The sequence below is a fragment of the Ranitomeya imitator genome, chromosome 2 (assembly GCF_032444005.1).
Source record: "Ranitomeya imitator isolate aRanImi1 chromosome 2, aRanImi1.pri, whole genome shotgun sequence".
Classification (NCBI taxonomy): Eukaryota; Metazoa; Chordata; class Amphibia; order Anura; family Dendrobatidae; genus Ranitomeya; species Ranitomeya imitator.
This window is the reverse complement of record NC_091283.1, coordinates 110106840-110134024: the sequence shown is the minus strand read 5'-3', so window position 1 is coordinate 110134024 and position 27185 is coordinate 110106840. Positions and strand designations below refer to the sequence as shown.

At 41.8% G+C, this 27185-nt stretch overlaps 1 protein-coding gene and 1 long non-coding RNA gene across 3 annotated transcripts in view; one reads left to right on the top strand and one right to left on the bottom strand.

Annotated features, from left to right (window-relative positions):
- Positions 1 to 27185, bottom strand: part of COL4A6 (collagen type IV alpha 6 chain) — a 362338-nt gene that overhangs the window by 150367 nt on the left and 184786 nt on the right. The gene's annotated exons all lie outside the window — the stretch shown is intronic.
- LOC138667224 (uncharacterized) lies at positions 1780 to 27185 on the top strand. The gene is made up of 3 exons (XR_011318657.1): positions 1780 to 1825; positions 4166 to 4257; positions 27161 to 27185. It is a non-coding gene; the product is annotated as an uncharacterized lncRNA (long non-coding RNA).

Below are 27185 nucleotides of genomic sequence, written 5' to 3'. Positions count from 1 at the left end.
ACGCGCGTTTCGCGTTCTTGCTTTGTGAAGGGGAAGAAAATTGTGCGTGCTATGTCTCTGCTGAGCCCCCAGTTAATATAGCTCACTATCTACCTCAGCCGCCAATGCCGCATCGCGCATGGCACCGCCGCCCCCGGGTCCCAGCTGCAGCTGTTTCCGGCACTCACAATCGGCGTGCGTACATTTAAGCATGTACAAATGTAATCCATTAAATAAGTTTTTTAAAATCAATTTAGGGTCTCGTACGATAAAATCTGGTAACCCCTTATGCTATTTGCATACTTTCCGGCCACATTCCAACTAGACTGTGTCCAGTCTCACTAAATACACTTGCATTGAGCGAGGCCGCATATGTTTAGTTGGCATGTGACAGCATGTATGCAAATCACATACTTGTAGTCATATGCCTGCCACTCATGGAGCTGGAGAATCCTCACAGTGCGTAGTGCACGCGATGTAAGGATTCACAAGTCTGCAGTCACATAGAGACTGCAGACTTATAGCTTAAAGGGAACCTGTCACCCCCAAAATGGAAGGTGAGCTAAGCCCACCGGCATCAGGGGCTTATCTACAGAATTCTGCTGGGCAGGAGGGCGGTCCGATCCGATGGGCGTCGTGGTCCTATCCGGGGCTTCCCATCTTCATAGGATGACGTCCTCTTCTTGTCTTCACGCTGCGGCTCCGGTGCAGGCGTACTTTGTCTGCCCTGTTGAGAGCAGAGCAAAGTACTGCAGTGCGCAGGCGCCGGGCCTCTCTGACCTTTCCCAGCGCCTGCTGGAGCGTGAATACAAGAAGCGGACCTCATCGTAAGAAGATGGGAGGCCCCAGACCGGACTGCGACACCCATCGGACCGGACCGCAGCGGGACCGCCCCTGGGTGAGTATAATCTAAAGTCTTTTTCTCATCTTTCAGGATACATCGGGGGCTTATCTACAACATTACAGAATGCTGTAGATAAGCCCCTGATGCTGGTGGGCTTAGCTCACCTTCCATTTTGGGGGTGACAGGTTCCCTTTAAATCCTGTCAGCAGGATTGTGCTCAGTAACCTACAGATGGTGAGGTTGGCACCGTTACACTGATTAAAATGATACCTGGTGATGAAATCCGTCTTGTGGATGTTGTTTAATCTTTATCTTTATGTAAAATAGGGGGCAGTTCACTGAGGTATTAGTGATCTGTCAGAAGCCATCAGTATGAATACCTAATCAGAGCATCACATGCAGACCCCCACAGGCCACCCCGGAGCACGAGCGTATCATTAACTCAAAACTGAAAGTAAAGATTAAACAACAACCACAAGATGGATTTCATCAACCAAGGTATCATTTTAATCAGTATAACGGCACCAACCTGTCACTGCCTGTAGGTTACTGTGCCCAATCCTGCTGACAGGTTCTTTTTAAAACCAAACAACCCCTTTAAACTTCTGCTTTGCATTATTTTAATGATTGATCCTGTACAGTGAATAGGTAAGCTGCACTCTGTGTAGTGCTTACTGGAATGCCCAGTAGCGTAGCTACCAGGGGGGCAGAGGGTGCGGCCGCCCCGGGCCCACCACTCACAGGGGCCCACCGGGAGCTACACTACACTTATAATTAGCTTGGTGGTAGAGCAGGGAGATACAATCTCCCTGCTCTACCTCGGGCAGGGGCTGGAGACAGGCAGTGAAGCTATGCCCCTCCCCCCAGTGCTGACACTGTACCTGTCTGTGTCCAGCAGACACGCCCACATTGCACGCTCAGTGAACCTGTCTGCTGCAGAGCAGTCAGGACCATGGCGCTGGGTCTTCCCTCCAGAGAGGAGCAGGACAGGGACACAGTGCTGTAAGTAACAGCTCACACTTCTGTCCGTAGTGGCCTGAGGTGTCTGCACCATGCAGGGAGGAGGTGACAGGACGCTGCTTCTCTCCAGATAAGACCCAGCCACATACTGTATCTGTACTCTCTGAGACACTGTAGATTTATGGCGGCATCTTGAACCTTTACACAGATCGGGTCACTGTGAGTGCAAATCGCCCCAGCATGACCCAATCTGTAAAAAACTTCAGAGCAGCTGATATAAATCTAATGGTTCCTGAGAGAGACAAGACTAGTCAGTAATGTGCACTGATAGACGTGACCCCGGCTGCAGGACCCCACAGATGAGGATATAGGTCTCTTTCCTATAATATATATACACACATATCCTCATCTGTGGGGTCCTGCAGCCGGGGTCATGTCTATCAGTGCACATTACTGACCAGTCTTGTCAGTATATATACCTTGGATTTACTGATCTGAGATCATACAGACATTGGACTGGTGGGATCCTGACCCCAGCTATAGGAGATATATTTATAATGTAATGCAGTCCTATAGCCGGGGTCAGGATCCTATCAGTCCAGTGTCTGTATGATCTCATATCAGTAAATCCAAGGTTTTAAACACAAAACCCCCATTATAAAACCTTTTATTTAAAAAAGTTATGGGTGAGTTTATACAGTATGATAAATAGCCAGACAGAAGAAAAAATAAACACAAGTGTGTACAGAAAATCACATATGGGTGCGGGCCGCTGAACATACACTCAGTCTACACAACAAGACCCCAAAGGGGGAGAAGGGAAAAAGAGAGGAGCAGACGAGCGAGGGGGTGTACTTTCTTCTTTAGATTGGTAATATTCTACCTTCCCCTCTTTCTTCTGGTTGCCTCCTTTCCTTTTCCCTCTTTGGAGTCTTGTCCAGACAAGAGTATTTTTTTAGGGTTACCAGGATACATTCAGGGGGCTATACCCATACACTGGCCTCTATACGCACCCACTGGCTGTTTCTATTTTCTTCTATTTAGATCTTTGTTAAATATATCAGGGCTGTACAAGTAGCAGGCCACAGACAGGGACAGACAGTGACCAGATTCTTAGGAATGGGAGATACTGCGTGTTCCATTATACAATGTGGGAGCTTCTGTGGGGGTCATTATACAGCATGGGAGCTAATGTGGGGGTCATTATACAGTGTGAGAGATAATGCAAGGGCCATTATACTGTTTGGAGGCTGCTGTCGGACCATCACACAGTGTAGGGGCATACATACAGTGTGGGAGCTACTGTGGGGGTCATTATACAGTGTGGGGACTACTGTGGGAGGCTGTAAAGAGTTTGGAGCTACTGTGAAGGCACATAGACATTTTACTACTTAAGGGCACAATGGTGGCATTACTATGTGAAGCAGTATTAGGAACAATGCTTTTGTACCACACAGCAGGTGCAGTAATAGGGTTACATGCGGCAGCAGCGGCTCAGTATTGGGGTATCAGGTGCAGTAATAGGGACACATACGGCAGCAGCGGCTCAGTATTGGGGTATCAGGTGTAGTAATAGGGACACATACGGCAGCAGCAGCTCAGTATTGGGGTATCAGGTGCAGTAATAGGGACACATACGGCAGCAGCGGCTCAGTATTGGGGTAACAGGGGCAGTAATAGGGACACATACGGCAGCAGCGGCTCAGTTTTGGGGTAACAGGGGCAGTAATAGGGACACATACGGCAGCAGCGGCTCAGTATTGGGGTTATTAGGTGCAGTAATAGGGACACATACGGCAGCAGCAGCTCAGTATTGGGGTATCAGGTGCAGTAATAGGGACACATATGGCAGCAGCGGCTCAGTATTGGGGTATCAGGTGTAGTAATAGGGACACATAAGGCAGCAGTGGCTCAGTATTGGGGTATCAGGTGCAGTATTAGGGACACATACGGCAGCAGCAGCTCAGTATTGGGGTATCAGGTGCAGTAATAGGGACACATACGGCAGCAGCGGCTCAGTATTGCGGTATCAGGTGTAGTAATAGGGACACATATGGCAGCAGCGGCTCAGTATTGGGGTATCAGGTGTAGTAATAGGGACACATAAGGCAGCAGTGGCTCAGTATTGGGGTATCAGGTGCAGTATTAGGGACACATACGGCAGCAGCGGCTCAGTATTGGGGTATCAGGTGTAGTAATAGGGACACATACGGCAGCAGAGGCTCAGTATTGGGATATTAGGTGCAGTAATAGGGACACATGCGGCAGCAGCGGCTCAGTATTGGGGTATCAGCAGGATGAGGAGTTTGTGCAGGTTGGCAATAGATGGTGATGGTGCAGGAATGTGAGAAGTGAAATGTGTCTTTGTTGTATTCTCTGCAGACGAGTCCTGGATGGAAGAAGTTGTCATGTCGGTCTGGGCCAGATGGAAAAAACTGGAAAAGTTAACGATTCCATCAGAAAGAACGTCAGCGGTAAATTACCATCTATAACTGGGCTGTGAGCTCTTATATGTTCTGTAGGACTGGTATCTACCACTGTATGGTCACAAAATGGAGGTAATATCAGTGTTGGTCTTTGTGGAGATTTTTTTTAGTTACAGGAGGATCATCGGCTGAGGTTCTTATACCCACAATTACAGTGTGACACCATAGTTGTAATCAGGGGTTAGGGGCCCACTCAGATGTCTCACCCCCCCTGAGCTGAACCCCTAGCTACGCCTCTGGGAATGCCTAACCTTAAACATCTGCCTTTTATTATTACACTAACATACTTTATTCAGTGTATCGAATAGGTAAACTGTTAGTACTCTTACTGGATTTGGGACTCTTGAATACTTATCTTCCAATTCTTAATGTTTTGCTTCCCTACGTGGGATCTTCACTGACTGATGGTGCTATATCATGTTTACATTACAGACGATTTTTGAAGCTAAACTCTTCCTACCCTCTTGTTTTATTGGCCAAGCACTGTTCCTCTATGACAGTGGGAGACCTTGGCCTTGAGTTTTTTACGTTCTGGTTGGACGTAGCAATAATTCTGTCTGATTAGTCCTTTGTGCATACATTTTCTATTTAACTAAACAAAAAAGAAAACCACATGAGCCGCAGACCTCATTAACCAATCAAACCGAGACAGAACGCAGCTGACTTATGACTTATAGGTTACGGCAGAAACATCTCAGAACAGAGATAGAGTCTCCGAGTGCACTGCCAAATCCTTTTTGCTTGCTGCTAACTCATCTCAGAGAATGAATCTCACAAACATTTTTCCACTTAAGTTCCATAGCTTTGCAGAGAAGCGCTGTGAAAGTACCAGCAGATCCACATACAGTATCTGCGTAACGTCAGATGTCACGTTTCTGTTGTAATCTGTTTAAATCACTGCTAAATACACAGAATATGAGAGAACTACAGAGAAACATATGTCACTGTATGCGAAGCAATGTGCACATAGCAAGTGTAGACATGTACGAGCAAAGTGTGAGCCCTACTGCTCTCAGGTGTATGACCAATACTACCGGGACCAACACTACCGGTGTTAGATGTGGAAACATAGCAAAATTACTGTGTAATTACTGTGTCCTTCAGAATAAATACTATGCATATGAAATACATATATTTCAAGTTGAAGAGTCATCAGGTTCATGCTTCCCAGACTACGAGCAGCGTGATATTTTACTCTCAAACATACAGTGAAAAAGAGGACTGTGTGTCTCGGATGACTAGTCCAAGGAAGGTTCCAGGCCGGATTCTCCTTAACTCTGATTCCTTTGACTGGCAAGTCTCTACCTATGAACCCACATGGAGACAGACCTGTTAGTTCATTGGAGTGGTGCGTGATGCAGGCGACCAAGAACCTGTCGCTTGGGCTAGTCATCCGAGAAACATAGTAATCAATGGCTTTTCAAAGTACCATAGGTCAAACGGTCTTCATGTATGTGCATATCGCTTGGGGTCTTCTGCTAGTAGAGATGGATACGATGGAATGACCCTTACAAAATGTGTATGATTCGCATGAGCCTTTTGTAGTCCACAGAAAAGAGTTTACAGATGTGGTGAGAATTTGTTCCTTTCTGCAAAAATAAATTAATTAACTTGTCAAGCCATAACCTTGGCACAATGAGGGTTGTCCAACTAATTCATAAAAAAATCCATCTGCTCGCTGCCAGATGAATGGAACTATGAATGTAATTTTATTATCTCCACCAAGGGGACACGGGTTGCCAAACTAATAAGAAAAAGTGGTCTTCATGTTAGTGCATTAGCATGCAGGGTCTTGTAAAATAGGGCTACAAGAGGGGAGGGGGTGGGAGGGAGAAAAGATGTTACTGGAAATTCTGATTGAAGGTTGAGTTATTGCAATTTAATGAATTGCGTTGATATCCAGTTTAAGAATGTAAGCATCTAAGTAACTCTGTATGTTAATTGTTTTGTGAAAATGTAACAAAAATAGTTAACAAAAAAATAGGGCTACAAGGCAATATTTAATGTTTATCAATTGGGCCACAGTGCCACCTAACATGGCCATGATACCAGCATTGCAAAAAATCAAAGTCGGCTGGATTTTTCATCGTGAGTTGAATACATTACCTCCACACACTTTAATGTAAATTTGCATACGACATGTCAGCAATTTTGCTTTTCCACTTGCTATCACCCAATCCATACTAAAGCAAGGTTTATTTAAAAATAACAACATTTACCACAATCCAACCAAAAAAACAAAGACAGTGGCGCTAACTGTATTACTGCTGTTCACTATCATGCAAAAATTCAGAAAAAAAATCAGCAATCAATTGAAATGTGTTATTGCAGATTTCCTAAATCCACATTGACTAGATGTGCCCATTTGGCTAGGGCAGGACAAATTGTAATTACATTAAAAACTAAGATCTTTTACGAGTAAATAAAGGTTCACTTAAAAGAATATTAACACAAAGTCATCCCATTAGAGAGTGCATGTCCGTGCAGACACACATGTAAAATAGAATGTATGCTATTATTTATTTGGTTAAAGCATGCAACCCTTGTGGGCAATCAGCTACTTCCGAAAACCATCAGGAGGGTCCTTTCATCTTGGATTGCTGGTGGAATGGTTCATTTCTTGCCTCTACTCTGTGGCATGATAGTATTTCAAAGCTACAGACTGAAGATTATTTACAGACTTGAGAATAGAGCAGAGATGCAAATCTTTATGTACAACCACTGTTTGGTTACCTAAGAGAATGGAGAGAGTGAGAAAAATGTTCTGTGCACTTCATGCTAAAACTATCAGTATATTTATACTATAATACTGATTATTCCCAAAATTTTAAAAGGAACCTGTCAGGTCTCCCATGCCCCCAGAACCACCAGCAGTTGTGTCTTCATATCTAAATACCCTGCCTAACAGTCCCGTTATTACATTACACACATACACAGATCTTTAGGAAAAGTGTTTGTAAAGTCCATTTATGAACTGTAAATGAGGCCTTTGACTATTCGATGAGGCGTTAGTGTCTCTAGACTAGTCGGCCCACTTAGCATGTTATCACGCCCCTGTGGGTGAGATAACATAGCTTACAAGGCTCGGCGTCATCACTAGCGCTATACTTACCTGGAGCATGCACACGGCTTCTTTCCCTCACTGCATTAATTCATCTAATGCCGGGTGTATGCGGGCCAGCTTCAGGGAGGTGCAGTGCACATGATTGTAAATGGAGAAGACTTCCGATTATGTATGATAACGTGCTAAGTGGTAACACGCTAAGCGTGCCGACTAGTCTGGAGACACTAACGCCCCCTCTACTAGTCAAAGCCTTCATTTACATATCATAAACTGACTTTAGAAATACTTTTTCTAAAGTTCTGTTTATGTGTGCAACGTAATACAGGGACTGTTAGGCAGGGGATTTATATATGCAGACAACTGATGGTGGTTCTGGGGCACGGGGGACCTGACGGGTTCGCTTTAAGTTATCCCCTATCTATAGTGCAGAAGTCCTGCACTGCATTTGGCAGTCCTACAGGCCAAGAATGGAACAGATAATGAGCATTCATGATGAGGCAGAGCCTGGTTCCTAGGTTCCAGAGCTGCAATATAGGGATCACAGGGGACCATGTGGTGGCAGCCCCAGTGATCAGTAGGTTATGACCCATCCTAGGGAAATGGGATAACAATATTTTCAGAATAACCCTTTAATATTATATTTAATCTAACATGATACTTTCTGTTAATAGGAAAGGTTAAGTTGGATTGCCCCATATGAAACTTGATTTATTGAATGATTTTTTTTGTAGTGAACACAATTGGATAACATAAGTATAGTAGATAGTGAGACTCTCTCATTGCTGCACTCAAAACATTAATTACTTGTGAAGTAATGACCGAACATGATTGGAACAATAGAAGTTGGAAAGTTCCGGAAGTAGCTCACCTCTGCTACTGCGCATCTCATGTCTGTGCATGAATATGGAGGTTACTTCGGTATGTGACAAGCCCGTACCCATGTAAATTGCATTTTACAATTACCGGAGTCTTTAGGTACCTTCACACATAACGATATTGTTAACGATATCGTTGCTATTTGTGACGTAGCAACGATATCGTTAATGAAATCGTTATGTGTGACAGCGACCAACGATCAGGCCCCTGCTGGGAGATCGTTGGTCGCTGAATAAAGTCCAGAACTTTATTTCGTCGCTGGACTCCTGCTGACATCGCTGGATCGGCGTGTGTGACACCGATCCAGCGATGTCTTCACTGGTAACCAGGGTAAACATCGGGTAACTAAGCGCAGGGCCGCGCTTAGTAAACCGATGTTTACCCTGGTTACCATGCTAAAAGTAAAAAAAAACAAACAGTACATACTTACCTACAGCTGTCTGTCCTCCAGCGCTGCGCTCTGCACTCCTCCTGTACTGTCTGTGAGCCGGAAAGCAGAGCGGTGACGTCACCGCTCTGCTTTCCGGCTCCCAGACAGTACAGGAGGAGAGCAGAGAAGCAGAGCGCAGCGCTGGAGGACAGACGGCTGTAGGTAAGTATGTACTGTTTGTTTTTTTTTACTTTTAGCATGGTAACCAGGGTAAACATCGGGTTACTAAGCGCGGCCCTGCGCTTAGTTACCCGATGTTTACCCTGGTTACCGGCATCGTTGGTCGCTGGAGAGCGGTCTGTGTGACAGCTCTCCAGCGACCAAACAGCGACGCTGCAGCGATTCGGATCGTTGTCGGTATCGCTGCAGCGTCGCTAAATGTGAAGGGGCCTTTAATCTTGGGTGGGCTGGGCACTTTATGCTAGGCACTTCATGTGGAGGGAGCCTGCCCTATGTGCTGATGATCTTTTCGCTAACATCTAACTTGATTAAGCTAAGTAGCAGTCACTAAAAATATGTATATATACTCCTGATGAACCTCATTTTGAGAGGGGAAATGCGTCAAGTTCTAATTATATACATCCATATATTTGGGCTTATTGAGCTATATTTTTTCTGGGCATTTTTTAAGTGCATGGTTGATTTTCCTATATGGAGCATTGACTCCAGAAAGGTTTATTATGGTTGGAGCATTCTTAGGGGGGGGGGGGTCCTTGTACACAATTTATTTCCTACTACCATGAAAGTTTATGAGGATTATTAGAATGTGTATTAGCAGGACCTTTATATCTCGGGTCTATGAGAATTGTGTATGGTGGTGAATACCATTGCACTTTAACATGGTCTATTGACACCTGTTTGCTTGCTACGGTCTTCTTTTTTGCACTCCAGCTCCTTACATCTAAAGCATATACATTCCCATTAATAGTTTCCCATTAGAGTCAGTATTTGGGATAGCCGTCGAGGAGTGTGGGGGTGCAACATGTCGTGATTATTTTAGGGTGCCAACGCCCGCTGTAAGGCAGGGTCAGAACAAGGGTCAACTGTATCTTTTCTGCCCCTTGTCTACCATGTTTAATTACATTTATCTCATCATTATTCAACCCTTTTTTTTCTACCCCTTCTCCCTATAGGGATCTTTATGATAAGAAGGGATAGTCGACGGTGAGCGGGGGCGCCACTGCGCAGGTGATAGGGTGCCAACCTCCGCTGTCAGGTAGGGCGCAACTGAGTATTAGGACATAGGGCCAGACACCTCCCAAGGCCTTTTTGTATCAATTTTGATTTTCTTTGGTGATGGTTTTGTGTGCACCCGTTTTTAACAATTGAATAATAAAATGAAATCTAGTTTTGCTTTGTATTTTGTTAGCAATAGAAGTTTAATAACACACTGCAGGTTTGCTGTGACTGTCTGATTCATGTTGCAGAAATCTGTTTGCTTACTGTCAAAACAACCCCTTTCAGACAGATGGAATTAACCTTCTGATGAATTGACCTCCTGACGAAACTGCAGAGGCAGTGAAACACGCGTCGAGGTGCGCCACGGGACCACCTTCCAGGTTCACACTATGACTACAGGTATATCTTAAAGGGACTCTGTCACCTGAATTTGGCGGGACTGGTTTTGGGTCATATGGGTGGAGTTTTCAGGTGTTTGATTCACCCCTTCCTTACCCACTGGCTGCATGCTGGCTGCAATATTGGATTTAAGTTCATTCTCTGTCCTCCATAGTACACACCTGCGCAAAGCAAGATTGCCTTGTGCAGGCATGTACTATGGAGGACAGAGAATGAACTTCAATCCAATATTGCAGCCAGCATGCAGCCAGCGGGTAAGGAAAGGGTGAATCAAACACCTGAAAACTCCACCCATATGACCCAAAACCAGTCCCGCCAAATTCAGGTGACAGAGTCCCTTTAAGATCTTGTGATATTGTTTTGTCTGCATTCTGGACTATTGCCCGGTAGGTAGTATACCTGTTAGGATTTTGGGCTAACAATATATCTATATCATCATGCTGAATGAGCATGGTAGACGAAATTATATATAAACCAGCATAACAGGCATTACTAAAGTTTGATAGTATATATAGGAACTATCACCTAGCCTAGATAGTGTCTCCAACACAATCTGCCCTATTTCAAGTGCTCTCCTGGCAGACTAGTGCAATACTCTAATAAGAGTGATAGATGCCTGGTTATTGGTGGCCCCATTGGTTACTCCTGACATACAGCCAGTCTTTCTTTTTTGGTTATAATGTTTAAGATATATTTTTTGTAATTTTTCTATGCTAATATGTTGTATATATATATTTATTAATTGTGAATTAAATACATTTGTACTTTGTAAACATATTGTACCTTCACTGTCCTCTATTGGTCACATGTTTACAAATGAAGGGATCACTATGTGATCATATGTAAGGAATATCGCTTTTAGGTGTTTAGATGAAATTAAAGTCTGAGAAATTTCTGCGACAAATCTGTCGTATGTGAAAAGATCCTAATATTGGTCAAAATTCTACATGGACTGAACTAAAATTTAAGATTTGCAGAACAACAAAGCCACCAAAGCCTTGAATTATTAGGACCATCAATTTTCACAAAGGTATTAATGAAGGGCATATTGGAATGAGACTCTTCTGATTCATTAAGAAGCACATGCTTCTTAATGAATCAGGAGTGTCTGAGAAGTGATGTGTGCCTCACCACAGATCTTACTCCATTAGGGACTGGAGTAAGATTCATGGTGTAAAGAACGCCACACTTAGTCTTGAATGACATGAGCTGTGGCACCTTGCCGTTGCATATCCCAGTCGTGCTCAGCTCTGCCCAAACTGGCGTGATAATGCTGCATTGCACAAACATTTTGTAACTTTTTAAAGCTTGTTAAATCCATAATTGGTATGTAATTGGTTTGATGAATCGGGCCCAATGTTATAAATGGGTTGTCTGAAAATCACAACTTATGGGGAGATAGCCGAATCTAATGTGTCTAATCACTGGGACCCTCACAGATCACAAGAACAAGGGTCCTATGTGCATCATTTATATGGAGCAGTGATCGAACATGTGCTCTGCTGCTCCATTCGACATCTGTGGGACTAATGAAAACAGAAAGGCACAGATTCAATGAATGAGTGGCATTGTGCATATGTGATCGCTACTCTTTACAAATAAGGGATGCGGAATCCCCGTTCATCTGACAAGTGGATGTCCCAGCGAGTGGGACCCTCAGCAATCAGACACATCATTTGTCTGTACGTATCTAAAAAAAAAATTAGCTGAATACAGTCACGACTAATTGTATTTGAAAAAAAAAAAAAAAATATTTATGCCCAAAGCGCGTGAGACGTCACTATGTGAAAACCCATTGTAATGAAATAACTTCCTCTTCTGAATATGTGTCTAATTAATGAGGCCTACAGCCCAGTCGTCCTAAGATTCAGATAATAACATAACGATGCTGTACATAACTGTATACATTTCAGTTATCAGCTATTCACAGATTTTTGCTCTGAAAATGAAATTGTTTGCATGATATTTGTTGGATAAACTAGGAGCGCGGTGCCGGTTTTTGGAGAAAGGACAAAGCATAACGAAACGCAAACTGCTCTGACACACCGTAATGTTACTTAGGGCAGAAAATGTCTGTAATAAGGCATGTATCAAGTTATTGATTTATTTTTATTATAGTTTCCTAGAAAAAAAAACTTAAATGTGTAAACTTGAAAACATGTGGAGGTGCAGTATGGATCCATTGATTTTCTGTGTGTGCTGATTTGGGGATCCATGAAATTGAGCCCTTACAAAAGGGCTCTTTTGAAGGGCAACATCCTACAGCACCCAAAATGTTTTGGATGTAATTATATTTTAATGCAATTTTATATACATAGTAGACAGTATGCACATTTTCACAAGTCCAAAAGCCATTAAAAAAATTCTGGATGGAAAATGGAAACAGGTTTATTATCTACAAATTAATATGTTGCCTCCCCCTAGTACATCACAGCAGAAGACTCAAGACAAATTAGAATGGCATGGATCTGATTTACAGCATCCAGTGCTGTTAATGTATAATGCATTTGTCAATTGGGCAAGTCACCTACAGCCACAAAACTAGCATTCCTCAAATAATATCAGTAGACCCTTAAGCTATTGCAAAAAAAACAATGGAGGGAGACTGTTGAAAGTCAGACAGCACCACAAGTTTAAACAGGTTATCTCACCTAAAAAAGATACTCAATTTCCTTTGTGTTTTACCGAGGAATACACCTGCAAGGCCAAGAAGAAAAAAAACTCCCAAGATTTTTATAATGTGCAGATCTCTTAGATAACTTTTACATTCTTGCAAGGGTCTCGAGGAAAGTTGTTCCAGCGCAATTCCGAAAATTCTAACTTCTATGAAGTAAAAGTTTAAATACTTGAAAGATAGAATGTTTTGCCAAGTCAAACCAAGTAAGTGGAGTGATGACAGTGGGGCTGTGGAGATTGCTTTCTGTACCATATGATTTGAAATGCTAATCCAGATAGAATACACCAAGCAGAATGTGCATTAAATAGGTTTATAGGAATCAAAAGATTATTATTTTTGCACATTTGTTGTCATTGCTGTTCAGTGACTTGCAGTAGTGTTAGGAACTGTCTCTTGGGCAATAAAATTGCCAAACTGCATCAGTGAGTGCCATGACCAGGCCTGGATTGGCTGACAGGAGAACTGGAGAATCCTCCAGTAGGTCCTTGAGCAGAAGTGGCCCACCACCCTCTTATATGAGCAGTACTTCGCACAATACACTTGTTTTACCATACACAGACAAAGGCAGCATCTTATTAATTGAACAATCAACACAGTTTATTGCTATAGAATTTTGTGAATGCGGATAACTGAGATTGTCATATTTGCATGTAGCTAAAAAGTGGGGCCCTGGAGTTGATGTTACTAGTGGACCCTTGGACCCAAAGTCCGAGACTGGCCATGACAGTTGGAAGAATGCAAAATTAAGTCCGTCCATTCATTCAAAATCCAAGAGGTGGACATCCAGACAAAACATAGGAGTCAACAAGTCGGCTCATCACAAGGTCTATCAGTTTTGGAGTGATAAACACTGCAGTGGAGGTGGCTCATATGCTTTGTAATAGTGAGATCACAGACGTCGATGCAAGCACCATGCGAAGCACGTTATACAAGTCTGGAATGGTGGCTCAAAAAAAGTTGAAGAATGCTCGACTTCAATATCATCATGATAAGTGTCGGCTCGAGTTTGCAAGAAAGCATGAAAAGTGGACAGCAGAAGATTGGAAACGGGTAATTTGGAGCGATGAGACAAAAGTCAATAGACTAGGCTCTGATAGGTGCAAATGGGTCTGGAAGAATCCAGGTAAAAAGGGCTAATGGATCGAGAAATTGAAGGAACTGTTAAGTTTGGTGGAGGAAACCTGATGATATGGGGTTGTTTCACAGCCAAAGGCATTGGATACTTGACCATGCTCGATGGTAGTCTCCATGCTGAAATATACATTAGTGTTCTACAAGACTCGTTACTTTGTACACTTGAGTACTATGGGTATGAAAAGGACGACATAGTGTTCCAGCAGGACAACAACACGAAGCATAGTTTGAGATTGGCGGAGAAATGTTTTAGTGACAATGAAGTGGAGGTGCTGAATTGGTCCCCACAGTCTGCATACTTCAACCCAATCGAACGCTTGTGGATAGAGCTTAATAAAAAACTGTATACATATCAAAGTGATAAGACCAGAATGCACCAACTTTGGGAATGTGTAGAAGAGACCTGAGATCAAATTTCGGTCGACACATGTTTGAAACGGATTGAGAAAATGCCCAGAAGTAGTCAGGCAATGTTGAAACCCAAAGGTGGATTTACAAAATACTAAAAAAATAATGAAAATTAAAATTTAGATTTTTAGGAGCAAAACAGTGACAATGCAGTGACATGACAAGAATCTTCATGTATGTGTATGTATGTATGAGATAGCTAATATGATTGTCTATAAAATTATGGTATCACCACAATCAAAGCACTAATGGACGGTGACATATGGAGCATGAAAGTCAAAAGTTCAAAACATTGTTACCCTTTTGCCAGTTACTGTAAATCATGAAGAAATGTGAGAATTGCTGAAGCTTTTGATGTGTTTGTTATGACTGTATACAGTAATGTAGCTTATAATTCTTATTCACATTAAATAGTTATTCATTTTAGTCTGTAATATTTTTGCAATATCATTCTTTCCTCACTATGGTGACTGTACCACAACTGTTCCTAATATAGATCATTTAATCGTTTTGGAAAGTAGGGATGTGATATAAAAAGAAATGATCGGTCACAGTAAAAATAATCAAGAATAGTAACTCTGAAATACAAAGACAGCCAGTAAAAACAGTCTAGTGCTATGGGAGATAAAGTTTGTTTTCAGTGTTAAAATCCAGTAGTACATTTTTTTTTAAAGTTTCACTTCATGGCATTTACTATCACCTCTATGCCAACACTAGCAATGAGTATTGTGGGTATGATCGATGAAGATGAATATTATATTATAGTTTGATTACTTGTAGCTTATAATTTCTTGCTTTTACACCATAACAGTAAATGGCTGATCCAATGGCTGAGCAATATACAATTGTGTGAAAAAGTGTTTGCCCCTTCCTGATTTCCTATTCTTTTGCATGTTTGTCACATCTAAGTGTTTCAGGACACAAAACAAATTTAAATATTAGACAAAGATAACACAAGCAAACACAAAATGTAGTTTTTAAATGAAGGTCTTTATTATTAAGGGAAAAAGAAATCCAAACCTACACAGACCTGTGTGAAAAATTGATTGCCCCCTAAACCTAATAACTGGTTGGGCCACCCTTAGGCCACCTACAATCAAGCCTATGCAATAAATGGCAATGAACCTTTTACAACTCTCTGGAGGAATTTTGGCCCACTCAGCTTTGAGGAATTGTTGTAATTCAGACACATTGGAGGCTTTTTAAGGTCATGCCACAGCATATCAATCTGATTAAGGTCAGGACTTTGACTAGGCCACTCCAAAATATATATTTTTTTGTTTTTCTTAAGCCATTCAGAGGTGGACTTGCTGGTGGGTTTTCGATCACTGCCCAACTGTATAACTCAAGTGTGTTTCAGCTTGAGGTCATGAACAGATGGCAGGACATTCCCCTTCAGGATTTTTTGGTAGACAGCAGAATTCATGGTTCCATTTACCACAGCAGGCCTTCCAGAGCCTGAAGCAGCAAAACAACCCCAGACCATCACACTACGACAAACATATTTTACTGTTGGTATGATGTTCCTTTTATGAAATGCTGTGTAACTTCTACGCCAGATGTAATAGGACATACACCTTCCAAAAAGTTCAACTTTGTCTCGACAGTCCAAAGAGTATTCTCCCACAAGTCTTGGGGATCATCAAGATGTTGTCTGGCAAAACGGAGATGATCCTTTATGTTCTTATTGCTCAGCTGTGTTTTTTTCTTGGAACTCTCCCATGCAGGCTATTTTTGCCCAGTTACAGTCTTATGGTGGAGACATTTACACTGACCTATACTGAGGTTTGCAGTTCTTTGGATGTTGTCGTGAGGTCTATTGTGACCTCTTGGATAAGTCATCGCTGCGCTCTTGAGGTAATTTTGGTAGGCTGGCAACTCCTGGGAAGGTTTACCAACGTTCTATGTTTTTGCTGTTTGTGGATAATGGCACACACTATGGTTCGCTGGAATCCCAAAGCTTTAGAAATGGCTTCATAACCTCTTCTAAACTGATAGATCTCAATTACTTTGTTTCTCATTTGAATTTCTTTGGATCACGGCATGATTTGTACCTTTTGAGGATCTTTTAGTTTACTTCACTTTGTCAGGCAGGTCCTATTTAAGTGATTACTTGATTGAGAACAGGTTTGACAGCAATCAGGCCAGTGTGTGGGGGGGAGGGAGCAATCACGTTTTCAGACAAGGCCTTGTAGGTTTGGATTTCTTCTCCCCTAATAAAGACCTTCATTTAAAAACTGCATTCTGTGTTTGTGTTATCTTTGTCTAATATCTAAATTTATTTGGTAATCTGAAACGTTTAAGTGTGACGCACATGCAAAGAATAGGAAATCAGGAAGGGGGCAAACACTTTTTCACACAACTATATGTACAAGGTGAGTTCATTAAAGATTTCTCCTGACACACTTCTATATATCACAGGAAGCTGAAACTGCACATGTACAATGATATAAGTCCCTATAGGTTACGTGCCAATTTGCAACTCAGACCTAATAACTTATTTACCCCAACTGGAAAATTTTAAAATGTAACTGTCGTTTTAATTTTTATTTCAGAAATCAATAGTACATGTGAAAATAAGCAACTTTGTAATATATCTTATTAGAAAAGCCTGCTTATTTCACCTCCTGAATTGATCTTTCACGCTTGTTTTCAATATTTTTTTATTCAGTTTAACAATAACAAAATATATTTTCAAACATAATTGTAAAAAAGAAAATTAACAATAATATAACAGGGTTTGGAGGGTAGGACAAAGAAAATAAGTTGTTGGGATAAATGGATAAACAGAATAACAAGGTTAGGGGAGGAAGAAAGAGGGAAGGATATAGAAAAAGCAGGGGTAGAGGGGAAGAAATAACTACCTAATGGTCGAACTGATCTTTCACTCTTAATTCAGGAATACAATCTGCATTCAGTGAAGACAGATTTTCACATTACTGAGATAGGAGATGGTAGTTGGTGCTTTTAACATTATATGGAGGAGCTGGAGACAGACACAGACAGAATGCTGCAAGTTCCTTACAGTTCTTCAAGGATCGTCGAGCACCAACTATCATCTATCTCAGTAAGGGGGAAAACTATATTCACTGAAGACAGATTTTACCCTTGAAGAGAGAGTTTTAAGAATGAATAATAATCAGCCCAGGAGCAGAAAAACAAACAAGAACAGATTTCTCTAGTAAGATATATTACAAAGTTTCCTAATTTCACATGTACTGTTGATTTATTAAATGCAAATTAAGATGAAGGTTATTCTTTAACATGCCCTTACTTTTATAAGGCACCACGTTACATAGCAGCTAGTTTTGTTAAAAGACGAGCATTAAACTGACAAAAAAGCATTAGTAAATGTCACAGCGCACATAACTTGCATTCCATTCAATGAATACCTAAATCTACATATTACTAAGGTATAAACCTACAAAGAAAAATCATTCAATACCATTAAGTCAGTCTTGCCGAGTTGACCTCGCAGAAATATGCATGGTCTTTCTTCTGTTGTGCCTGGACATGCTAGCTAATGCCTGTCCTGAAAAATCAGTATTGAAGAGTAAATCAAACACCATGTGGATCAAAAATATGCTCTGAGGTATTTGAGAGAGCAAAATAAGATAATATATATTTATTGTGTACCTGTCTTGCCTAGAGCTTCAGGATTCCTGAAGAAAACTGAAGTGTATTGATCAGGTAGGGAGCACTGCCTCCAGACTAAGTCTATATGAGTTCGCGGAACACTAGGAGTACTCTTTTACTCATGTATGGTAGGAATGTAACCTAATTCCTTGAAAAGCAATTTATAAAATTACTTGTCTTTGAGTATGTTCATTTCTGATAAGAAGCTGTACTTATGAATAAGTGAAAACACTGATAGAGAACCAGAAATGTCTGAAGAGGGTTTTGTAATCTCAAGATATCTGACCTTCATTTCACTGCATGGACTGGGTTTTGGTAATCAGTACCGAGTCTCAGTGGCAACCAATACTCCCCTGCAAAATCCATCCAAGAGCATCAAAGGGATAACTTGAAGACCTGAGCCCCAACACAAAATCTGCAATTAGGTCTACCACCTACCATTGCTTCTTAAAGAGTAACTAAACTTTTTAAAAAAAAATAATTCTGCAGCATGGGAAGTTCTGAAATGTTGCAAATCACTTTGGCTTTGTCTTCCCTCCTGTTAAACAAATTCCATATAAGTGGATTCCAAACCCGCGCCTTTCCCCGTCTATTTGTCTGTCTTCAGTTATATTGATATGAGAACATACTAATTTGGAGTACAGAAGATGGCAGTGACAGGGTCAACATCTTTTCCTTCTCTGATTGATGTGCTTATCAGAACAATCTCCTGCAGCACCTTATGCCCAAAGTTATCACTGACACATAAATAGCTGAAATATGAAAATCTACTTTATTACCAAGACCTGATAAAAGTGAGTTTTTTTCTTTTAAAGTCTGATCCTTTACTTTGATACTTACAATGTTCCATTTTATAACCCACTATAATAAAGCATGTTGTATATATTGCACTCTAATTTATCATGGTGCTGTGAAGTAAAGGAATGTAAGGGACCGGGTTGTGAATAGTCATTGCATGACGTTGGGGAGCGAGATCTCGCGTGGTTGGGCAAGTATAACTTTCGTGGTAAATGTGGCACACAAAGTTTGTGATATTGTTCAACAGATTGACAGCATTAATAGTGTATCCAGTAAGAAGGAGTTCTCAAGTAGAGAATTCACCAATTGTGATACTCAGGGAATAATTCACATGATTACATGCCCTTGCCCTCTCAATTATTTGAGCAAAACCATTAGACTAACCAGATGAGTCATGAAACATGTTGGTGCTGTCTGTCCTGAGGAAAGAGGATAGCACAGTGGTTAGACATGTATGTAAGCACCATGATGGAGACCCCTAATGCTTGGTCTTTCAAGGGATTGAGAAAGTGAGTCCATCTCCAAGGAAGAACCACTGGGACAATGGCCTTCTCCGTAAAGAAGCACAATGGAACTTTCGCATAAAGTCTGATACATGGAGGGTCTGAATGATTTCTTCTTGTTCATTCCATCTCATTCATTCCATTTATCTAAAAGCCCAACCGTCCCTTGTACTGTGGTTTATCAGGTTGGCCATTATCCCCTTGGAATGTGAAATCTGTTATTATGAGACTCCCTATATCTCTTTCTATTATGTGTCTGCTGCTGACAGCAGTGTGTTAGGGGGAGCAGGGTGTGGTTAATAGGTGGTTATTAAACTGTCATACACGTTTTTTTCTTTATAAACCATTATTATGCTGTGTACTATAGATTTTTTTGGGGGGATGATGTTGCCAATTATGACACAAATGCAATGGTGCTTAGAACTATAAGCGTACATTTTTACAATTATTAGCAATTATAATTGCAATAAGCCGTTTATACCTCCTGTATGTCCTTACGTTGTTAGGGTATGTGTACATGGAAGTGGCAGAGATCGCTGGTGCAATCTTCTGGCGAGTTCTTGTACAGGATTCTCTGCACCGAGCTTGACATGTTCTGCTGCTTTACCTATGGTTGGCACATCCATAACGTCAGCGCTTACTTTACCAGACCCAGGTCTTTAGCTGACCCGATCACTGCCATCATCTGTACTGTAAATGAGTACATTATATTAATGCAGCAAAATAAAGACAAATAGACTGGGGAAAAAAGTTTGGAAGCCACTCACCCGTACATGCAATTTTTTACAGGAATGAAGACAAATCTCCTAATAAAGTGATTTGCAAAGATAAATAAGTTTCCATGCATGATACAAGTCTTAAAAAATGTATCTGCTCTTTATGTAGCAGAGGGCTAGGGTCAGACCTCTGCACCCCCTAAATTATGCCCGTTATCTGCATAAAGCATATTCTCTGGTTCTTTTGGTATTCTGGTTATCTCCCCGACTCCCACACTCCAAAAATACACCTAAAGGTAAACTGACAACAGTATGCATTGAGAAATTGAAAATTGAGTTCCAATAGGGTAAGAAAATCAAATAAATGGTGACATATTCCATTCCTTTATCATAGAATCATCATTTATGCAGTATATGTACTATGTAATCACTTGGGAATACAGTAATCTACTATATAATTGTCTAAGGGTCACTTCCGTCTGTCTGTCCTTCTGTCACGATTATTCATTCGCTGATTGGTCTCAGCAGCTGCCTGTCATGGCTGCCCCGACCAATCAGCGACGGGCACAGTCCAATTAGTCCCTCCCCTACTCCCCTGCACTCACTGCTCGGCGCCTGCTCCATAATCCCCTCCACTCACCGCTCACACAGGGTTAATGGCAGCGGTAACGGCCCGCGGTGTAACGCACTCCGTTACCGCTGCTATTAACTCTGTGTGTCCCCAACTATTTACTATTGATGCTGCCTATGCAGCATCAATAGTAAAAATATGTCATGTTAAAAATAATTTAAAAAAAAAACAAAAACCTGCTATACTCACCATCCACCACCTTTCCCGCTCCTCACGACGCTCCCGGGACCGCTCCATTGCAAGCGGCAGCTTCCGCTCCCAGGGCTGGTGTGCGACAAGGACCTGCCGTGACGTCATGGTCATGTGACCGCGACGTCATCACAGGCCCTGCTCATACCAGCCCTGGGACCGGAAGCTGCCGCTTGCAATAGAGCGGTCCCGGGAGCGTCGTGAGGACCGGGAAAGGCTGCGGATGATGAGTATAGCAGGACTTCAATGGGCCTTCGGAAGGTGAGTATATGTTTATTTTTTTAAAGTCTCTATACTACATGGCTCTGTGCTGTATACTCCGTCGCTGTGCAATATACTATGTGGCTGGGCAATATACTACGTGCCTGGGCAATATACTACGTGGCTGGACAATATACTCCGTCGCTGGGCAATATACTACGTGGGCTGTGCAATATACTACGTGACTGGGCAATATACTACGTAGCTGGGTAATATACTACGTGACTGGGCAATATACTACGTGACTGGGTAATATACTACGTAGCTGGGCAATATACTACGTGGGCTGTGCAATATACTATGTGGGCTGTGCAATATACTACGTTGCTGGGCAATATACTACGTGGGCTGTGCAATATACTACGTGGCTGGGCAATATACTACGTGACTGGGCAATATACTACGTGACTGGCCAATATACTACGTGACTGGGCAATATACTACGTGACTGGCCAATATACTACGTGACTGGGCAGTATACTACGTCGCTGGGCAATATACTACGTGGACATGCATATTCTAGAATACTTGATGCACTAGAATCGGGCCACCATCTAGTCTACTATATAATTGTCTAAGGGTCACTTCCGCCTTTCTGTTCTTCTGTCTGTCTTTCTGTCTGTCGCGGATATTCATTGGTCGCGGCCTCGGTCTGTCATGGAATCCAAGTCGCTGATTGGTCGCGGCAAAACAGCCACGACCAATCAGCGACAGGCACAGTCCGGAAGAAAATGGCCGCTCCTTACTCTCCGAAGTCAGTGCCCGGCGCCCACATACTCCCCTCCGGTCAGCGCTCACACAGGGTTAATGCCGGTGGTAACGGACCGCGTTATGCCGCGGGTAACGCACTCCGTTATCGCCGCTATTAACCCTGTGTGTCCCCAACTTTTTACTATTGATGCTGCCTATGCGGCATCAATAGTAAAAAAATGTAATGTTAAAAATAATTAAAAAAAAAACAAAAAACCTGCTATACTCACCCTCTGTAGTCTGATGCATTGCGAAATTACCCAGAAGACTTAGCGGTCTCGCGAGACCGCTAAGTCTTCTGGGTAATTTCACAATGCATCTTGGGAACGGAAGATGGCGGCAGCCGCGCACCCATTGCCACAGCGCCGTTGGATCCCAGGAGGTGAGTATGTAACTATTTTTTATTTTAATTCTTTTTTTTTAACAAGGATATGTGCCCACACTGCTAAATACTGCGTGGGCTACATGGCTGCTATATACTACGTGGGCAGTACTATATACTACATGGCTGCTATATACTACATGGGCAGTACTACATACTACATGGCTGCTATGTACTACATGGGCAGCAGGGCTGTGGAGTCAGAGTCGTGGAGTCGGAGTTAGTTTTCGTTGGAGTCGGAGTCGGTAGAAATGTACCGACTCTGACTCCAGCTTTAAAAAAAAAGGATTAATATTTCATAATTGAACTTTCATATGAATTTTAGAAATGTTACTCAAATATATATGTTCTAACAAACTATGAACAACAGTGATAAGCAGATAAGAACACAGCCAGTACATTTCAGTAGAATTTTTCATGTGCACTAAATGAAATTGAGAAATGTGACCATTCATCAAAAATAACAGTGCAACAAGCGATTCCTCTGTATCCTGACATTGTCAGAGATGTTGCCTGAGTGGTTACTGCTTTGCCACCAATCCAAGTTAGTGTAGAGAGGTTGTTCTCTGCTCTCAAAATAATTAGATCAGATTTGAGGGCATCCATGAAGGAGGATCTGACAGAGGCAATACTTATTCTGAGGACAAATTTATAGATTTCGTCGTATTAACTGCATAACAGTGTTTATTACATATTTACTTACAAGAGTTTAGAAAAGTTTATAAAAGTTATTTGCTATATTCTAATTGTATTCTAATAAATATAGTTTTTGCTCTAAGTGGTCTGATTACTTATATGATGGTGAGAAACTGAATAAGCACGATGTTAATATTTGACAATAGTAAATTTATTGTTACGAATTGGCCATTTATGAAGGAGTCGGAGCCGGAGTCGGAACCTGATAAAATCCAGGAGTCGGAGTCGCAACTGTGGCTTACCGACTCCACAGCCCTGATGGGCAGTACTATATACTACATGGCTGCTATATGCTACGTGGGCAGTACTATATACTACATGGCTGCTATATACTACGTGGGCAGTACTATATACATATATATCATGATTAAGGGTGCTTTGCCACCTGAAACGCGTAGATAGTGTTTTTATCATCATTTTGTGCTGATGTTTTATCCTCTGCTTCCAATATGAAGTGAATAAAGTATCAAGTTTTACTTTTCATTGCCTCGTTGAGCTGGATTTCCTTTTTTGCTTTTTGCAGTACTATATACTACATGGCTGCTATATACTACGTGGGCAGTGTTATATACTATATGGCTGCTGTATACTACGTGGCCTGTGTTAGATACTGCGCGGGCTGCTTTATATACAACGCATCGGGTATTCTACAATATGTATGTACGGTATGTATATAGCAGCCACATACTCTATAGCACAGGCCACGTACTATTTGTATGCTATATACTACATGGCTCCTATATACTACGTGGCCTGTGCTATATAGTATGTGGTTGCTATATACATACATATTCTAGAACACCCGATGCGTTAGAATCGGGCCACCATCTAGTTAATCTATAAAAAGCGAGTACTGCAGTTATTTCCTCTGGATGATCTTTCAGACTATATGAATTGAAAAAAAAAAAACCTTGCATGCACACCCTCATGAAATTAGAGGCATACGGAGGCATTGTATGTATAAGTGCCATATATTGACTGCATGATATAAAAGGTTATTGTAGGTAAATGATATACGGTAATATCCTGCACTATATTGCTGAATGTGAGTTATCAATGTAAGAATGGTGAATTCAGTGGTTAAAAAAATTAGTTTTAGTTTAAATACCACAAGGTTAGTTAGCAAGATAAGGCTTGTAATGATACCCTAAAGAGATGATAGTAGCTTGAGAAGGGAAAATTGTGTGCAAGTGCAGGTTATGTCTTGACACAGTAATGCAAACCACTAGGTATAAATCACAAGCAAATTTCAAACCTTGAGTTTACATAACATCATCAGTCCATTTTAGCTGGGAATTAGGTTACATATTTATTTAAAAAAGGAAGCTTTTTCCTAAAAATACTAAACATGACATTATAGGTCAGGGGTTTACAGAGGAAGCCTAAGAAATATGTCCGATCCAGGACCTCCACGACAGTGTGACGGCGGTGGGTGTGGACCCCCTGTGCCACTGGCTGGGCTTACCTTTGAGGGGCGTAACTAAGTAACTACCTGGTCTTCACAGAACATCTGATGGCAAGGATAGGCATGGGCCATTAGGGTAGTTACCAGGTGCTACTCCAGGGCAGTCCTGGGACCTGCAGCAGCTGACCGAAGGGTCAAATGCAGCAATACAAAGTACAGAGGATGAAGACAGAGATGTGGTCAGGAAGTCCGAGGTCAGGGCAGGCAGCTCAGGTTCAAAATATGAAGCCGGGTCAGGAGCAGAGAGGTCAGAAACAACGAGTAAACAAGTCAGGTCGGTAACAGAAGAATCAAGAAAATAATGCACCTAGACAGGGATCTAGAGACAAACTGCATGGCAGGGAATAGGCCAGGAAAGCAAAACTCTGCAGAATACAGTGGTTTTAAAGGGACACTGTCACCTGAATTTGGAGGGAACAATCTTCAGCCATGGAGGCGGGGTTTTTGATTCAACCTTTCCTTACCCGCTGGCTGCATGCTGGCTGCAATATTGGATTGAACTTCATTCTCTGTCCTCCATAGTACACACCTGCGCAAGGCAAGATTGCCTGGTGCAGGCATGTACTACGGAGGACAGAGAATGAACTTCAATCCAATATTGCAGCCAGCATGCAGCCAGCAGGTAGGGAAAGGGTGAATCAAACACCCAAAAACCCCGCCTCCATGGCTGAAGATTGTTCCCTCCAAATTCAGGTGACAGTGTCCCTTTAAATTCTGCAGGGTTTGGCCGTGCCTGAGTCCCTATAGCTGATGGAGACGCTCTGGCAACAGGAGGCTGTAGCAATGCTGGAAGCATTGCACAAAGCATCTCAGCGAGATGGTCTGACACTGGGAAGAGCAGAGCGATGCACGCAGTGAGCAGGACAGCGCTTACAAACTGTGCGAGTCACCAGCATGACATAACAGTCTTATTTAGCCATGTACGTATTTCCTGTTGCTCATACTGTTAATTATTAAGGGAAAACACGTCTTTTATGAAGCAAGTGAGACTGCATCATCCAATAATTTCAAGCTTTGTTTTCAAGCTATTTTAATCAAGAATGATGGTATAGTGCCAGCGCTATTAAAACTGACAGTGGATGAAGTCATCCTGTAAGTCTGCTAGCTTGGGTGTAGTCACACAGAATTACTCCACAAGGCACATGACTAAAGGGGATTTTTGAGGTGCCAAATCAAATCCTACAAAAAGCAATGCTTGGATTTTAATCTTCAAATCCACCATATAAAGTGGACATTTTCCAGAGTACAATCCCATATTGTGCTATTTCGTCACTGAAAGTAATTTGGTGCAATTCATAATTATGGCTTTCTTAGCTGTTTAACTAAAATATGACAAAACATCTGGCGATGAAAATCTAAAATGTGCACAATGTGGACAAACTACACCTGTGCTTGGTGACCCCATCTATGAAACTATTAGGAATTTACTGAAATGCACAATCCTTATTATATTCTAATCAAAACTCTTCCTTTTTATCAGTAGGAAATTACCGTACGTATAATTTACATTGACTTATGAACCCATCAGCGGACTGCAGAATGCCATTTATGACAGCCTACCCTCTGCTACTAGGACACATATAGAAGAATGCTGTACCGTGCAATGGTGGCTTTCCACACATTAAATCTTCTGGCAACCTGAGAACTACTATCACAATTATATAATATCAATGTGCAATAATATTACAATTATGTGAGTTCTCTGAGAATTAATTAAAATACCATTTATGTGCCACATTATTATATTTATTGATTGACAATTGAAAGCTCCTTCACCTGTCCATACAAGTGCTGCTTTTCCTCCTCTGTGATGGGAGGTAATTGTCAGCTTGTACTTCTATTTGTTTTCTCAGCAGGTGAGAGGAGGCAATTAGCACTGAATGAGTTCCTCACACTTTCACAGTCAGCTGATGGCATCCTATAAGGTGCATCTATACTGGCCGATTTTCAGGAACAAGCATTCCTAGGAACACTCATTTCCCAATAATTGGCCATTATAAACAAGCTGCTAATCACCCGACCAAGGAACAGAACATTAATTTGTCCAGGGAAAGGATTTTAATCTTCTTTAGAAACCAAAGCACATTGTCCTGTGTATACAAGACACGTGCTGCCGAGAACATTGACAGTCTATGCACACAGAACAATCAATTACTGATCGTTCTGTGTGGATTGGAAGTACAGGTGGCCAATCTAAAGAGGCTATTAAACAGCCCCCGATCAGCATCTATGTAGTTGATCGGCGGTCATCTAACGTCCGCCATAATCTAGTGTAAACGCACCCTTAGTCAGCTGATAGGGGTTTTGTACTGGGCTGGCATCTTCTGCTGACGGGGACTGTGTGACTGCTTCATTCAATGGTCACAGACCTTTTTACTCAGCTTCTACAAGAAACACCACAGAGAGTAAAACACTGAAACCTGGAGACATGGCACCCAAGTGTACTTCCAAGGCACATTCCTTGCAAGCGGGGTTGGTATAATCTGCAAGGAAAAGCTTTATGTTTGGGACTGACTGTCAATTTGGGAAATCTTGGTAATGGCTGCCTTCATATTGCATTAATTGGACAATAATAGCTCTCGCATGCTGCAGGGCATAGAGAGGTCTTATTCTTAGCATTTTAGCATTTCCTCCAGTCACAAAGATCTCAATCACTTTCATTTGGCTTTATGGTGATGTATTTGTCTGTCAACACAGGCCAAGAGACAGATAAGAGGACAGG